General features: G+C 56.0%; 1 long non-coding RNA gene across 1 annotated transcript; it reads right to left on the minus strand.

Moving 5' to 3' along the window:
• Positions 1 to 14,870: 14,870 nt before the first annotated feature.
• On the minus strand, positions 14,871 to 16,734 carry LOC124228430 (uncharacterized). Its single transcript, XR_006885712.1, has 3 exons — positions 16,610 to 16,734; positions 15,920 to 16,174; positions 14,871 to 15,225 (listed from the first exon to the last, which is right to left on the minus strand). It is a non-coding gene; the product is annotated as an uncharacterized LOC124228430 (long non-coding RNA).
• Between the last annotated feature and the right edge of the window lie 293 nt (positions 16,735 to 17,027).

A 17,027-nucleotide genomic window follows, 5' to 3' on the forward strand; every position in this document is an offset into this window, starting at 1 on the left:
TCCCTTGTTCAAAAAACCATAGGCTGGGGCCAGCCCCGTGGCTGAGTGGTTAAGTTTGCATGCTCCGCTTTAGCGGCCCAGGGTTTCACTAGTTCAGATCCTGGGCGCGGACATGGCACTGGTCATCAGGCCGCATTGAGGCAGCATTCCACATGACACAACTAGAAGGACCCACAACTAAGATATACAACTATGTACTTGGGGGATCTGGGGAGAAAAAGCAAAAAGAAACCCCATAGGCTTAGTAACAACAACAGCGATACCACTATGAACACTAATGGCCACAATTTATGCTGTGTCAGCTGCCTTACTCGCATTGTGTCATTTAATTACCCCATAGGTCCCATGTTACAGGTGAGGAAACTGAGATAAATAATCACGTAAGTACTTCCTTAGGGATACAAATATGACGACAGTATCATTTCTCTAACTTCCAGTGCTCACCACGGAGTGAAGGAGCCTGATCTGTGGAAGTACAAGGTGTCGGTAAAGTCTAGAAGCCAGATAATAGTTATTTATTTATTTATCTATTTTACATATTGAAGATGTCCTTGACAGTATTACATATATTTACAGATACTCCGGACAGTGGAAATGCAAAGTAACAGATGCTCCAGCAGGACTGAAAAGAAAGTCCTGCAGAAGCCCTGCAGTGGAGGAAGGATGTGGCGGGAGGAGGGAGAGATCAGGGAAGGCTTCCCGGAAGAGGCAATATTTGAGTTGAGTCTGATTTTGCTAGACAGAGAAGGGCTTTACAAGTAGGGGGCGCAGCAGGTACGAGGGTGTGGAGTCATGAGCTGAGAAGACTAAATCAGAGAAACACAAGTAGTTTTCTGTGTTTGGAACAGAGGAGCCATGGGAGAACCTGGGTGAGATGAGGCTTTCAAGAAAGGCCACCAGGAGCCTGTGGGGTCATTAGAATGACCTCTCAGAAGTAAATACCCCAGTCCTGCCTGGTAGACACGCTCTACTTAGATGGGGAAAATACCAGATTATGAACTAGGCTATTTGTCATTGTCCCATTTTATGCTATAAAGTGCATACAGGTTTATAGAAAAAAGACTGGAAGAATATTCTAGAATGTTAGCAATGGAGAGTTCTGGGCAGTGGAATTTGGGGCGATGTTTACTTTCTTCTCTGTGCTTTCTCTACAGTGAGCGTGGTGGAAGGAACCGGGGTTGGTGGTAAGACCCCTGGGCTCTGATCTCCTTTTGGCCCGTTTGCCAGGAGACCTTGGGCAAGTCCTTTCCCCTCTGGCTTGCAGCTTCTCCATCTGGGGAACGAGAATCGATTTCAAGGTCCCCTCTGGACTGGCTGCTCCGGATTGAGCTTGCTCAGACGAGGGACTGGACACGTGTTCTTGGGGACCCTTGCAACCTATGAAAATTTTCAAAAATGTTTGCATGCTTTCCTTTTGATGATACAGTCCAAGAAATGACTTCATACATATAAAACGCTAAGAATTATGTCTGGCATGTAGGACACCCTCCTTCCGTGTGAGCTATTTTTATTTTTTTTAAATGCCGTTGCCATTTATCAAGGCGATACCTCTCTTTTGCCGTGATAACTTACAAAGGAAAGACGATACCTAGGCTAAGACTTTGCTTCCTGGGCCAATATTTCTCGGATCAGGGCCTGTGGATCTCAGAGGTCCCAAGACACGTTTTCTCCCAACCAAGGGGCTCGACACCAGTTAAGTTTGAATAAGAAACACGGGTCTGGGGCCCCTGAAGAGCAGAGACTATGGGCTCAGGGTACCTCTCGTCTCTGCTTTCACAGCTCCCCTTCAGCCCAGTGACCTGCTGCTTCCTGGGGTTGACGGAGACCTTGGAAATGCACGTATCTTTCCCAGGAAAATGGGTCCCTGGGGAGGCCTCCAGGCGCGCAGGCTCGCTCCAGCACCTGTGTTCTGTAACGCAGCCCTAATTGAAATCACATTAACATTACGATTCCATTATGGGGAACAAGAGGCGGGCTTCAGAAGGTGCCCCGTGGGGCCTAATCAGCTGGACCGGATCGTTTACGACGGGCCGAGCATCCCGAGCATCGGCTTGGAGCTCAGTGTTAAGCAAGGCAGACGGGGGCCTATTCATTATTAACAAGGCTTTATGCGTTTGGCCGGGCAGGAGTACAAAGCCGGCCTCACAGGGAGTCAGCAGCGTTAAGAATCGCCTGAGAGTGCCATCTGCCTTGCCCATCGGTGGAGCCCGCGATGCCTTCACCAAGTAGAGGTGACTCCTGTCCCCTAAGTCTTGCCTGTGGCCACCCCCTGCTGAAGGGAGAGGCCGAGTCACTTGCCTGAGGTCCCGTAACTGACATGTGACAGAGTCAGGATTTGCCCCCAGGCAAGCTTGGCCCAGAGCCCCCATGCTGAGCCGACCCACTGTGCACAGTCCACCCCTTGGCTGGTCACACCTGTCCCCGGCTGCGCCCTTGGACCACTCAGTGTTCTGGCAGCTCCAGATCTGCGAGGCCATGATGGCAAGGAAGGAGCGGATCCATCAGCGAAGAAAATCAGGAAATGTGATGGGGTTCAGCTCTTCCGTTCGTTTATCGTGTTCACTGCTCCCACTCTGTAAGTCCCAATGTCGCGTCAGGCACTGTGCTGGCGTCACCACCGAAAAGGGGAGGGAGACCTGGCCTTGCTCCCCGTCTTGTGAGACCCCCTGCTCCCTGGAAGACCATGGGCACCAAGCACAGTGTATACGTGGTCTCAGGAATCCTTCACCACAACAGACGAAGCCTAATTATAGTGTAAGATGGAAGAAACACAACTGGAGAGATTAATGAGCCCAGGTATTCCACTATAAGATACGTCTGTACAACTAAATGCTAAATTAAACATGACTGGAGGCGATATTACATGCTGGTTGGGGTGCAGACTCGGGAATCTGACAAACCTCATTCCAATCCCGGATTTGTCCCTTAACTGTTGCATTGACCCTGGCCCGCATCTGCCCTCTCTGCGTCCACCTCCGCCACCTCCTTCTGCCTCGCCTCGTCCCGAGTGTGGGGACAAGGAGGAAGGACACGCAACCTTGACCTCTTGTAGGACGGGGTGTTGCGTAGTCACCAAAGACAGCTTTGGCGTGGGGAAAGAAGGTGTTGGTCAGTAGAGCGTGGTGGTTGAGAGTGTGGCTCAGGAGGTTCTGGAAGACTCTGAAGAATGGACCTGCTCCCAAATCATGGCTCTGTCCCGATTTCTCTGTTTCTACTCCTGTAAAATGGGGCCAACGGTAGCACTTAGCTCACAGCGCAATTAGGAGGATTAAATGAAGTGACGGATGGAAAGCTGTGAGCGCGCGACGCGAGACACCAGAAGAATTCTACAAAACGAAAAGAAACGAACCAAAACGCCTCAGCTGTGGTTTTGGAGGACTATCCAAGGAGTGATGGGCGCACGTAGATTGGATCGCACCCCTGCGTGACGTCGGGCACGTCTCCCTGTCCAGCGGAGCCAGCACAGTCCTGTGGGACTGAGAGGTGATGACAGCTGTGGGAGTTTTGTGAATGGTTACGCAATGCCCAGAGGTGCGATTCTCCTTATTGAGCACCGACTGTATACCCGCCCAGGACTCAGAGAGGGGAGACAGTCTCGCGCGCCCCAGGGCTGCCTGGTTGGCCGGCGGGGGGGAGGCCTCGGGTAACTCTGGCTGCCTGGTGCGTGTGGAACCTACTAGCAAACACAGGCCTGGAGGGGACAGCCGGCTGGGTCCTCCCGCCCGCGCATTGCTGGGTCGTTCTCTGGCACGAGCACGACCTCTCATGAGTCTTGTTTTTTCCACCCCCAATTTTACTCTCCTTTTTTTTTTCTTGGTGAGAACATTTAAGTTTCACTTCCTTAGCAAATTTAAATGGTATAATGCAGCGTTCTCATCTGCAGCCGCCATGTTTTATGTTAGACCCTCGGCCCTTACTCATCTTACTGCTGAAAGTGGTACCTTTTACCCACCTCTCCCCATTTCCCCTACCCCCAGCCGCTGGCCACCACTTTTCTACTCTGTTTCTATGAGTTCCACTTCTGTTTTTTTCCATTCCCCACACCAGCGACACCATGTGGTCCTTGTCTTTCTCTGTCTGGCTTATGTCACGTAGCATAACGCCCTCCAGGGTCATCCGTGTTGTCACACATGACAGGGTTTCTTTCTTTTTACAGGTGGAATAATACTCCATTACGTATTTAGCACATATTAGCATGTGTTCTTGACCCATTTCTTGATATTTCTTTATCCATTGAGCTAAGCATCGTCCACCAGACTATCGTGAATAGTGTCGCAGTGAACGTGGGCGTGCGGACGTCTCCTAGAGATAATGGTTTCGTTGCCTCTGGATAAATAGCCAAGGTGGAATCGCTGGATCGTATGGTGTTTCTACTTTTAATTTCTTGAGGAGCCTCCACACTGTTTTCCATGGTGGCTGCACCATTCACGTTCCCACCAACAAGGCACCAGGGGGCCCTTTTCGGCGCTTCCTCGCCGATGTTTCTTATCTCGTCTTTTTGATGGCAGCCACCCTAACAGGCGTGTGGTGATAGCTCGTTACGGTTCTGGTTGCCTTTCCCTGTGATGAGTGGTGTCGATCGTGTGTCCTCTGTCCACAGTGAAGAGGGACACTTCTGTTCCTTTCCCTCCAGGGAGCTGAGGACACTGATCCTGTCCAACCAATAAGTTTTTGAAAACCCATCACGCTTGACTATGAGCTGAGCCCAGAGTCCTTTATATCCAACCGTAACAGCGGTGCTGGGAGGAACCTTACAGAAGACGAGACCGAGGGTCAGAGAGCTGAACGAGGTTCCACAGCCCGTGTGATGCCGAGACCCCAGCCCTCGTTTACGGTGCTGACTCGCCAGCGCCCCTTCGTACCCCAAGGATGCATCTCGGGACCAAGGGGCCACCTTCCTGAGTCATTTCTTACTCCGATAACGGGAGACGGATGCAGCACCAGGGTCACAGGGGCCCAGCCTACAACAGCCCCTCCCAGCTCAGACCCCACCCTATAGCAGCGACTTTGGGTTGTTTGCTCTTTCATCCCAATCTTCTCATGAAATAATAATAACATCAATAACCACAACAGCTACCCTCTATCTAGTGCTTGCTGGAGGTCTGTGCCACCCGAGCATCCTCTCTCCTGATGCCCACGTTGACCGCGGGAGGTGGACACGGTCAACACGCACATTTTACAGATGAGAATCCGCAGCTTAGAGAGGTGGGTGGAGCTAGGGTGTGGACGCGGGCAGCGCCCCCCAGAACAGAACAGCTCAGATGCCCCTTAGTGTGCCCGGAGCAGTTCCCCCGCAGGAGCCGCATGTGCTGGGCCCGGCACGCGCACGGTCACGCTGAGTGCTCAGACGCCACTGCGAAGCGGTTCTGTTGTTACCCCATTTCTCAGACGAGGCAACTGAGGTTCAGAGGGATAGAATGACTTGCCCCAAAATGCATCATTTTTCTGAGGTCCAAACCCATGGCCCCACCTCCCCCATCTGCATAGCCACGGCCCCCCGTGACCTTCCCCGTGCCGGGCTGGACAAGACGGCTCCTGGGGACGGGGCAAAGCGGCCCCACAGGGAAGACAGAGCAGGACCCCCTTTCAAAGCAACTCGAAGGAACCAGGTGTCGCTACCGAATGGCCCCTGATGAAAAATAGAGGCTGTGACCCGGGCTGCCCAGCAGCAGAGCCGGGATCAGAAACCACTTCCAGCAAGCCTGGGTCTTTCAAGTTATCTATATGTCTGCGTTTTTCCTCATTCGCCATGGATTCCCAGGGGCCCTTCCTGAGAGCCCTTCTGGTGGCCTGCAGGGGAACGGGCTCCCCCTCCGTCACCCCTGGGCTCTCCTCTTCCCGTAAGGCGGCCCAGCGCCAGCCACGGGCACGGGGCCTCGGCACCCGGATCCTCCGCGACCAGACCTGCCCGGCTGAGACCTCTGTGCCCCTCTCTTCCCCACCCGTACCTCCCACCAACAGGGGGGCTTCCGCAGTTCTGGGACAAGCGGACCTCAAGGCGCATGCCACGCCTGCCCTCATCCACGCTCTGCCCCTCCCCGCCCCAGGAGGTCGACCTCTGAGGATTGCATCCCCCAGGCTCCCTCAGGGTCTTGAGAGGTGGCCCTCAGGTGACGGGAGACGCTGGCAGGAGATCAGCAAGTGGGAGGGGAGGGGAGGGCATTTCCACCAGGTTTCGGCTGCATCCCTGGACAGCGGGCGGCCCTCTCCCACAGTGCAGCCCTTGCAGGTCCTCTTCCCTGGTGCCTTCAGTCTCCTGCCGTCGCCTGTCCGCGGTGCCTCCATCGTTCGTTCCTTTAGCCGTGGCCACACCTCCCGGAAGTCCCTTCACTGAATCCTCCGCCAGTTACTGGCTGAGATGACTTCTGTTTCCTGCTGAGAGCCTGAACAATGCACAGGAGCTCCTGTCATGGACAGAAACCAAGTCATGGACAGAAATGGAAGGGCTCAGGGTGAGGCTGCCCGGGGTCGGGGAGAGACGCACATGCGTTCCCGGTCAGAGGTCACAACGCCACCCCCGCCATCACACGCCTTAGCTGTGGTGTCTTCATCTCTCTCGCTCTCTTTTTTTTCTTGATGGATAAACAGACAGGCCATTTCATCAACACTCTTGACAACTGTTTTGGCTAGAAAGTTCTGGGGCTGGATTTGCACCTTCTGGAAGGAAGGGGCAGAACCTCCTGATGGAGGTGTGGGTGTGGGTCTCAAATCTCCCCACTGGGAGCCTTCCACTGTCCCTGGCCAGGGTATGACTTTAGGCAACTCCACCACATACCGCATCGGGTACCTCCGTTGGCACGAGATAGAAAGACCAATGCAAAGAGCCTGAATAATGAAAAATTTATCTCGTCTAACAGGATGTCTGAAATGAGTGGTTGCAGAGTTGGCAGATTCGGCAGCTCCACGGAAGTGAATTCTCAGTTGGCTTCTCGACTTCGGTCTTGACTTTCCCCTCATGGTCGCAAGATGGCTGCCACAGTTCCAGACAGCGCAGCAAGATCTAAAGCAGGAAGACCAGAGATCCTGTATTAGGTAGAACAGCTGCTGTAACAAGACTCACAGCTGCAATGGATTAAACCAGATGGAAGGCTGTTTTCCTGTCCCTTTGCAGTTCAAGGCCTGTTCAGGGTTCACATGGCAGCCAGCGGTCCCGGGGGCTAGGCCACTCTATCTTGTCACCCTTACCTGCAAGGATGGAGATGCCTCATCATGTGTAAGTATTCAGGAAGGGGGGAGGGAGGACACGCCCCTCGGCCTTCAGACTCGGCCCCAGAAGTTGTACACGTCACTTCCACTCACACCAGTGGGTAGAACTTGGCTGCGTGGCCACACTTAGCTGCAAGGGAGGCTGGGAAGCACAGTCCTTGGCTGCAGGTGCCCAACTAAAAACTCCTCCTACGTGGAGAAAGGGTCAAACGGATAGCTGGGGACACCGAGCTATGTCCTCACAGCCCCTGTCACAGGTCCCCTTGGAATAATAAGGAAAACTCCCCCCAGCAGCCGCCACCTCCACCAGCGTCAGGCCCTCCCTTTCGTCTCATCGGCCCGGTTCGTTCTCTGCACGAAGCCTGGGGCGCAGGTTCCGCCAGAAGAAAAGACGAGTGAGGATGGCTGTGGAGCGGTCAGCTAAGCTCAGCCCAGCCGTCCACCACACGACACAGCCGCGGCCTGGGCAGCAGCCTCATCCTCGGACTCTCTCCCCCTCCTCCCCCTCCTCCTCCTCCTCCCCCTCCTCCTTCTTCTCTGGCCGAAGGCAGAAACCGGCCGTGTCCACCGAGGCCAACATAAAAAGGAATGAACAAGCAAACAGCAAGCAGGGCTGGGATGCCGCTGGATCCGGAAACTGGAAGCAGAAAACCTGACACCACAGGACTCTGTGCAGCCTGTGCTCACGCCCTCTCCTTGCAGACGGAGTCCCCCACAGGCGGGGACACAGCCAAGGAGATCTCCGGAGCCACGTCTTGCATCCCATCACCAGGCAAGGGCCCTTCCTGCATTCCAGCTTGAAAACCTGTGGAAGGACCATGATTGGTCCAGCTGGGATCAAACGCCCACCCTCGGACCAATCAGCTGTGGTCCAGGGGTGAGGTCATAAAAGAGCAGGGCAGCCACTCCTCACAGCATGAAAGGGAGTTGGGAGGGGCGGCACCCCAAAAAGAAGGCCTGGGAGGAGCCTGGGCAGATGGAACCCTAGGTGAGCATTTCCCCTCTTCACCAAGACTGGAAAGTGGGGTGGTGAGGTGGCTTTTGAGGGTGACAGGACCCTAGAAGGCTGCTGAGGTCCCAGGGAAGGGTCCCTGGTTGAACTTTCTGTGGCACACAGGTTTAAGACTAAATTAGACAATCCGTGAGAAGTGCTTCATGGAGCACCGGGCACCTAGGAAGGGCTCACCCCCCATTGGCTGGTGTTATTATCATTGATTACTTACAGAAGAGGTTATTTGAAATAAGGGCTCTCTGGCTAAAGGGACTTGAAATGGCTGGTCTATTGGAATGGAGGTCCAGGGGCCTGAGGACCTGTGACCTGGCAACGGTGTGACCCAGGGCAAACCTCGGCCTCCTCCTGCAGACTGGATCTGCCCACCCGGGACCCCTGTGCCGACTGGAAAGCAGGCCCCACCCGCCCCACCCCTGGGGAACAGCCCCGTGCGAGGGCTCGTGACTGGGGGGCCGGCCAGCCCGCACCTCAACCCCACCTGCCCGCTGAGTTGGCTGCCTTTATGCAGTGTGCAACCTACGCATCCTTCCCGGACTCGGTCTCCTGTTTGGTGGGGTGGGGGTCACATGGCACCCTGTGCCTGTCCATCAGGGTGGCTGTGACTGTTGATGAGGTGCTGACTGTGCAAGGGTTTGAACCTGCTGCACCTCGTGAGGAGGGGCGGAAACGTCACCACAGAGAGGTGACCAGCAGAGGTCCCGGGTGGCGGGAGGGCAGAGGCTGGGAGGGTGAGTCGAAGTCAGGGAAGATCTGCCCGGAAGGCTCCTGCCTGCCCCCAGGGAGAGGCGTGGGCGTCCCTCCTCCACCAGGCCTCACCCCAGCACTGACAGGCCCCCACTGATCAGCCAGCCGAGAGCCCTGCCTGCCCGGGCCTTTTAGCCGAGGCCTTGGGCCTTCATTGCCTCCAGGCTGCCAGACCCAGCGGGCCGGAGATGTACTGGCCCCTCCACCAACCCGGGGCAGCCTCCCGTCAGCCCGGAGACACCAGAGACTCCTCCCCACATGGGCTGCAGCCCTCAAAGCCAGACACAGCTGGGTGCTTCTGCCCTCAGGCAGGTTCCTCTGACAGCCAAGGGCAGGATCTTCCAATCGCGCCTGATCCCAAGGATCACCTGGGGCACTTGTCAAAATACAGCTTCAGAGCGGCTGCCCTAGCATCCAGCGAGTCCAGGTGGGGCCCAGGAGTCTGCATTTCACCAGCACCCCGAATGATGTCACAGACACTGAAGTTGGAGAGTCACATAGCCACTGAGATTAAGAGGGTGGGCTATGGATCCTTTACGATCCAGGTTAGATGCTGTGTGACCTTGGGGAAATGACTTAACCTCTCTGGTTCCATCTGAGTCAAAATAAGGACAACAGAGTACCTACCTCAGACGTTCAATGTGAAGCCCGAGTCCCTGCAGCGAAAGTTCTTAGAAGCAGCCCAGTAAGCACCAGCAGATGGCAGTGACTGTGGTGGTGGTTATTATTATTAATATCATCGCTACCCCCTGCCTGCCCCAGGACATCATGTCCCTTAAGTGAAGGGCGTGTGGGCCCACAGGGCACCTGCTGCGGCTCTGCTCCTGCGTTTTGTCCCCTCCCGGGGCCCCGGATGGGAGCTCGGCCCTGTGCGCCCTGAGGGTCTGTGAATGCCATTAGCTCTGCGGCGCACCCCCTCCTGCCCGCTCCACACCTCCCCTCCCCACAGCCCACCAGGCAGCGTCTGCTTCTGCCATCAGGCGGCCCCACACGCTGCCCTTTGGGGTGGGTGGTCGTCCCCCTGAAGGTGGTGAGCAGAGCGCAGCAGGCCCGGCTGGGGGGGCGGGGAGAGGGGTGCGCAGGGGGCGCGGGGTGCGGGGGGCTCATGCTGGAGTTCAGGGTCTGCGCCCGGCGCTGGGACGCGGAGTCCAAACCCTCCCGCGGGCCGGGCGGGGCTGGGACGAGGATGCCCGAGCGCAGGAGAGCAGGGCGGGGTGCAAAGGGTCCGCGCAGCCCTCTCCCGTCCTCCCTCGGCCCGAGGGTGCGGGGTCCCGACATCCCGGCTCCACAGCGCGAGCGGGGCCGCCAAGGAGCCGCCGGGGTCCGCGCCCCCCTGAGCGGGTTTCTGCGGGAGAAGGAGCGCGAGCGGGGCGGCTCCGAGCTGGTCCGGCGATGCCGCGGGGGCGCGGCCACCGCATCCCCGACACGGGTCCCGCCAGGACCGAGCGCAGTCCCCCCTCACGTCCGCGCCGCACAAACCATGTTAGTGGAGACGAAATGGAGTCACCCCCCACCCCATGTCCTCATCCTCCCTGACCCTTCCGTCCTGTCCCCACTGGACACAATCCTGGCGGAGCTGCCACTCGGCCTAGAGCCGCAGTCTGGATGTTTTTTCCCTACTTAACCTCATAAAAATCATAAAATGTTTTCTATTTATCGTAGTGTTTCATTCAATTCAATAAAAACCTACTGGACATCCCTCGGGCACCAGGCCCTGAGTTTTCATCCTGAGGAAATGTCGCTCACTAAACTCGACACCTGCGCAGGAGGTCACTGCCCCAGTTTTCCCCATTTTGAGAGGAGAGGTTGAGGGGCTCCAGCGGTGGACAGCGGAGGGGGCTCTGGAACCCGAGACCCAGACTGGCTGATGCCCGAGCCCCCGGCTGCCATCATGGGTGGGATGTGGTCCCTCCCCGGCCAGGAGCACTCATGCTGCCAAGACTGCCAGACGTGGGTGTTTTCCGTTGTTGTTTTTCATTGATGTATTTATTGGTGAGGAAGATTAGTCCTGCGCTAACTGCCGCCAATCCTCCTCTTTTTGCTGAGGAAGACTGGCCCTGAGCTAACATCCATGCCCATCTTCCTCTACTTTATATGTGGGACGCCTACCACAGCATGGCTTGACAAGCAGTGCCATGTCCACACCCGGGATCCGAACCAGCGAACCCTGGGCAGCCGAAGTGGAGCACGTGAACTCAACCGCTGTGCCACCGGGCTGGCCCTGGACTTGGGTTTTTAAAAGCCACACGTGAAGCCTCTGAGGTCAGAGTTAAGCTGGCCGTCACTCTGAGGTGGGTCTGTGGGGCACGGCCCGTGGATTATTAGTATTGTCATTATTATTTTGCTTCCACGAGGATTTTAACAACTCTGATCTGCCCCCGTGGTCTGGACATTCTCCCCATTCTGGGGACAGGGACTCGGGTTCAGAATTTCCAAGGTAAAAGGTGAAAGATCAGAGTGGGGTGTGCTCCTTGCTCCCACCCCTGCCCAGCCCTGTAGAAGCCACAGCCCTCCTCCAGGACAGCAGGAAAGAGGGGAGCCGGAACTCTCAGGAGTCCACAAACTATTGTTCCCGCCATGTTTCCAGGATGCAGACGAGGCAGAGGGGAGCGATGCTTGCCCATCTCAGCCCTCCACCTTCCAAGCCTCTTACAGGACAGGGGCCAAGGGCCCAGGCAGAGCCAGACTGCCTGGGTTCAAATCCCAGCTTTGCCACTTCCCGGCTGTGTGACCTTAGGCAAGTCACTTGACCTTGCTGTGCCTTAGTCTCTTCAACACAGCGGTACTTCTCGCATAAAATGATTGCGAGGGTAACTGAGTTAATGCCCAGCAAGGAGTGAGCACTTTATAACCATCACGCACCGTCCGCCCCTGGTCCAGGGACAACACGGCCACTTAAGGCTGACAGCCCTCAAGCCATCTCGGCCTCTGTGCAGAGGCACCGCAGCTCCACCGAGAAAAGCCGGCATGCGTGGCCACAGCCTCTTACAAGTCCCCTGGCCACATGGAGGCTGCTCTGGCTTCGGCGACATCGCCACACCAAGTACTGATTCCTGTTCTGAATCAGACTGTGACCCGAGCCCTCGGGGCTGTGCCGCCCACGTTCCCTCCCTGGGGCTCAATCTCATGTCCTGTTTCCCACTGTCACCATCTGTGACAGAAAGAGCCCAGGACTTGGACTCAAGCTGTGACCTCAAAGCGGCCTTCCGGACACCAGGCGGGCTCTCCTTCCTCCGCCACGCCGAGTCTAAACGTCCTCGGCAGAAACTCCTGCGGCTTCTGCACGGTCACCTCCAGGACCGGCTCCTCCCACTGAACTCTCCAGAAACACCAAACTTGTGTGTCTTGCTGCTTCTCGCCTCTGTGCCTCTCCTCCTGCCTGAGACTCCCTGTGCGTTTGCCCAGTGCCACCTCGTCCTTCCAGACCTGCTTGGCTCAGACCTCACCTCCTCCTGCAAACTTCTCCTCACCTGCACTGAGAAGAGACAGTCCCAAGATGTGCTCAGGAATCTGTGGGTTGCAAGTGACAGAAATGCAAATCAAATCCGTCAAAGCAATAAAGAGAATGTCTTTGCTCCTGTAATGGAAATGTCAAAAGTAGGGCTTCAGGCATGGTTGGATCTAGGGGCCAGGATTGTGCTCTCTGCACTCAGTGCTGGCCATCTCTCCGTTCTGCTTCCCTCCAGGTTGGGGTTTCTCACCCAGAGGCCAGAGAGTCCCTGGCAGGTCCAGGCTGACCCCCTATACTCTTGGCAATCTCAGTGGAAACACAGCTTCCATTCTCTGAGTTAAGTTCCAAAGTTGCCTTTTCTCTCATGTTGGACCATGAGCCACAGAATTGGATTAATCATAATCCTTCCTGCACGACCCCCTCTTGTCACAGGTTCAGGAATGGTTCTCCTTTGTTTATTCATATAATTAAACACTCAGGACCTGATCGCTCAACAGAAGAGCCAGAACCTTTACCAAACCCCGCCTCTGTCTGTGCCTGCTCCTTTCTTCCCACTGCCGGCCTCTGGCTGGCAGAGGAAGTCCCTGTCCTGAAGCCTTGCTCAGGTCGCACCATCACCCCTAAACCAGTCCCTGTGGCCTTGGGGACAGGACACGCTGACTGGCTGGGTCTGGATCACGTGACCACCCTGGCTTAGGGCCTGGGGGCAGAATTAGCCCCACCCAACGCACACGGACTGAGCCCGGCGATGGGTGGTCTCCCAAGGGCCACCTGAGGGGATGGGGGCCACACAGGAAAAAGGAGAGCTGTCAACCAGCTTGGGCCCAGACTCGGGGTCACATGACCCGGTCCTTCTGCCAGGTGCAGGGCTGCCCACCCGTCCCAGGGGGACCCCGATCCTGGAGGCAGTGAGAACTGGTGAGAAAGGACGGCCTCGCTGTCCCCCACAGCCTCCAGCCCCTCACCCCCACGTCAGCCGAGGGAGCCGGGAGAGGGGGCACCCGTGGGGGCCCTGTGGAGGGGAGGCCCGCGGGCCATGGGAGGGGCCTGGGTTCGGGTCCTGACCCCCTCCGCGTCCTGTGCTCGGGGTGTTGCCCGCTTCCTCTCGGTTAATCCTCTTAGGGACTTGGTGCCCGGGGGTCGATATTGTCCTCTCACAGCCGAGGCTCAGGGAAGGGAGGGGAACCTGCCCAAGGTCATACGGCTAAGTTGGAGGAGGGGGTGCCAGAGCGGGGTGGGGCACTGGGAGTTGGCCCAACTGGCACGTTGACCTTATTATGTTGGGGAACTCGAAGCCTGAAGAGGTCGGGTTCTGGCCCCAGATAACAGCCCGGGGCTCACTCCGCAATGCCACGGACAGCCAGCCCTGAGCGCTCAGGCAGACCTGCCCTCCTCTTCAAACTTCTTCCTTCCTTTCTTTCTTTTTGTTGAGGAAGATTGGCCCAGAGCTAACATGGGTGCCAGTCTTCCTCTACTTTGTATGTGGGTCACCTCCACAGCGTGGCCACCAGCAAGTGGTGTAGGTGTGCACGCGGGTCCAAAGCTGGGCCGCCGAAGCCCATCACTCTGAACTTAGCCACCAGGCCCCAGGGCCAGCCCACCCACAAGCTGCCGAGCACAGTGGCTGGCACGCGGGACCTTTGGTAAGTGCTCAGCAGGCGAGGACTTTTTTGAGGATTGTGGTGTAGGCCTGCGTTTCTCCATCTGCAACGTGGGCAGAGAGGGGCCCGAATGAGCCGAGGGCTGTGTCCCTGCTTTGGGCGACGTAAGGTTGAAACAGGCACAGAGAGGGTTTGTTAGAAACCAGCGCAGCGGTTAAGATCTCGGAGCCCCGGCCAGCCCGGGTTTCAGCCCCATTCCGCCACGTGGCATTCTGGGCACACTCCTTGACCTTTCTGTGCCTCAGTTTCCTCCCCTGTAAACTGGGAGAATGATGGCTGCTGCCTCCTAGGGTTGCCATGGGGATTAAGCAGGTCACCCTCTGCGTCAGGGGCTCTGAGCAACACCAGGCTGCGTGAGTGTCGGCTGTTGCTAAAGCCGCTGGCCCCTGGCCTTCACCTTTCCCAATCTGTCAGTCACAGTCGGAAGACAGACGTAAGTGCCAATCTGAAAATAAAATCGCACAGCCAGCTCACACCAGGGGCGGGTGCCTCACCAAGTCCCTACTTCCATGCAGGGTCATCAGCGTTATTGCCTGAAAGGGACACACGACACAACAGGAGTGTTCTTTTCTTTCTTTTTTTTTAAAGATTGGTACCTGAGCTAACATCTGTTGCCAATCTTTCTTTTTTCTTTTCCTTTTTCTCCCCAAAGCCCCCCTCAGTACCTAGCCGTATATTCTCATGGTAGGTCCTTCTGGTTGTTCTAGGAGTGTATTTCTTAAAGTTTCATTCCGAAAAATGAGAAGCAAACTTGGAGGGTTTGGGAAAATAGAGACATTTGCTTTTTATTATTTTTTAACCATATGCATGTATTCTTTCCATGGGAAAAAACAGTTTAACAGAAAAACTTAAAGACAAATAGATGGAGGGGTATCTCCAGAATGACCAGCAGCTGGTGTGTATGCGCAGCCCGGGAAAATTGTCCCAAACACGTTATTTAGCATAAAAACAAATTACAGAGTAATAGAGTGATGTGGGGTTAGCAAAGGAAAGAAGAAGACGCTCGGTGAGTGGACTGGGTGTCCAGCACCGATGTGGAGGGGCCGTGCTGGACTGTCGACCATGCTACCCGCCCTGGGCAGGAAGGAACAGAGGGGCAGAAGCGTCCATGCTCCCGCCCAGTTTGGAGATCTTTCGACAAGTATTTCTCCCTATAAAGAGAAAGTGTGTGAGGAAGGAAATAAGTCTGAAGCAAATGTGATGATTTTTATTTCCAGCAGGAAGGAGCCAGGCACCCAGAAACACGCTCCACCCCCCCCCCCCGCCCGGCCCCCACCTCCAACTGGCCCGGAGTCCCGCTCGCATCCCGGAAGCTGCAGGGTCCCTGACGGCGGGACCGCGGGTCTGGTCCAGCTTGGGCTGGGCCTTCAGATCTGCTCAGGGACCCCGTGGGGAGGGACAAAGTTCTCCTGAGCAGCTTCTGACCCAGCCAAGAGCTGGCTACCGGGACCAAGGCGGCCTCGTGCTTAGCTGGCCCCACGGAGGGTTCTGGAACTGGGGGCAGAACAGCTCACACGGGCCCAGACAAGAGGTCACCTGTGGGTGGTACATGAAGGCATCAAATAGCCCCTTCAACAGTATGTCTCCAGTCATTCATTCGTTCACCCGTCAAATGTGTCCTGAGCCCCTGACATCGATGTCTAAATTTTTACAACTTCGTTGGAGCTCGAAACCCCAGGTCCCAGCACTCTCACCCCGACCCCTTCCTTTTATGTTAAAAATACGTCATATCCTTCTTAATACTCTGAAAGGTAGCCCATGGATGCTGTAACCTACGTACTCATATAACTTTTTAAAATCCCCGTATGTCACGCCCCAGTTGTAATATAAAGAAGCATGAAGAACCTCGTGTGAAATGAAACCTTGTTGGACACATCAGTGCTCCGGCCCAGCTGCTCTGGGAGATGCGATGAGATGGTCAAGAGCTCGCAGCCCTGCAGAACCATCGCGAAGGTGACAGCCGCAGGTGGACAGGAATGAGGGGCTCTGAGCCAGGACTCCACACCCCAACAGCAACACCGTCCAGAACGGTGAGGACTCTTGGCTCTTCTGGATAGAACAATATGGAAACTTCTCTTGGTTTTGTCTTTCGTCGCGTCCCTGGGAAATTTGGTGTGTGTTCAAATTGTGCAAAAACACTTCCTATTTATATGTACAGCAGCGTTAGTTAAAGTCGAGACTCGTAGCATTGTCAATCATCGTTGGCATCGTTTCTTCCCTACCTGGGTGGCCAGCGGGACTCGTGAAAGTCACGTGTTCTCTCTGGGCGGGTCTGTCCTGGTCTTTGCTCGTCACCTGCCTTCCCCAGTTCACTGTCCACTAATAAATACAGTGGGCTGCCCACCTGCCCCCAGCTTTGTGACAAGCCAAAATGCCCCCGTCCCTTTCCAAAACATCCCCTGGGGGCAGTGCCACCCAATTAGATGAGCCCTTTAATTGTCTCAACAAGCTGGTTTAAGAGGAACTAATATCGTCTCCACCTTACAGATGAGGACGCTGCGCACCTGGTGGGAGGGGCTGAGCCCGAACGCTCACCTGAGGCTGTCTAACATCCACCGAGTCTGCGCACGGCCTTCTCTCCTGTCGATGAGAACTGGGCTGGCACCGGGGACCCAAATACGAGAAGGGCACCTCTCAGGGGGACACCGACACCGGGATGCTCCCTGCACAGCCTGGTGAGGAAATGACAGAGGACGTGTGAAGTGCAGGGGACGTGCAGCCAAGGAGCGACCATAGAGCGAGAGTTCCAGTGGTAGAGAAGGTGGACAAGCAAGCGGGAACAGCATTCAGGCAGGGGGAACTGCATGGATAAAGGCATAGAGGACTGGGGAGCAAGACATGCTCCTTGGGCGAGGCAGGGGGTGGTGGAGGGGCATGGGCCTGGACCAGGAGACTGTGATGTCATTGCGAAGCATCCAGGAGGCCCAGCAAAGCAGTGTGGTTTGGGCTGGGG

The sequence above is a fragment of the Equus quagga genome, chromosome 17 (assembly GCF_021613505.1).
Source record: "Equus quagga isolate Etosha38 chromosome 17, UCLA_HA_Equagga_1.0, whole genome shotgun sequence".
Lineage (NCBI taxonomy): Eukaryota > Metazoa > Chordata > Mammalia > Perissodactyla > Equidae > Equus > Equus quagga.